The sequence below is a fragment of the Tasmannia lanceolata genome, unplaced genomic scaffold (assembly GCF_043159265.1).
Source record: "Tasmannia lanceolata isolate RefF3 unplaced genomic scaffold, GAP_Taslan_0.1 ptg000150l, whole genome shotgun sequence".
In the NCBI taxonomy this organism is placed as follows: Eukaryota; Viridiplantae; Streptophyta; class Magnoliopsida; order Canellales; family Winteraceae; genus Tasmannia; species Tasmannia lanceolata.
Window position 1 is genome coordinate 382,038 of NW_027518826.1, and position 463 is coordinate 382,500.

Sequence of the window (463 nt, forward strand, 5' to 3'; positions counted from 1 at the left end):
CGGGGCATACTTGGGCATATCCGGGCAAAAAATGCCCAAAACTTGCGCAACCTTGGCAACCGTGGTCCATTCCTCTCTATATGCCTAGCCTTGCCAACCGTGGTCCATTCCTCACTATATGCCATGGCCTTGTGCCCATGGTCTTCCCAAGACAGCGTCCAAGGCCCCCGGAAGGCCAAGGGAGCCCAACCCAGCAATGCCCTGCTATGGCAAGCCAAGGCCAAGCATTCCGGTGCCTATCCGGGCAAAAATGCGATTCCTCTCTATATGCCTAGCCTTGGCAACCGTGGTCCATTCCCCACCATATGCCATGGCCTTGTGCCCATGGTCTTCCCAAGACAGTGTCCAAGGCGCCCGGAAGGCCAAGGGAGCCCAACCCAGCAATGCCCTGCTTTGGCAAGCCAAGGCCAAGCATTCCGGTGCCTAACCTTGGCAACCGTGGTCCTTTCCTCACCATATGCCA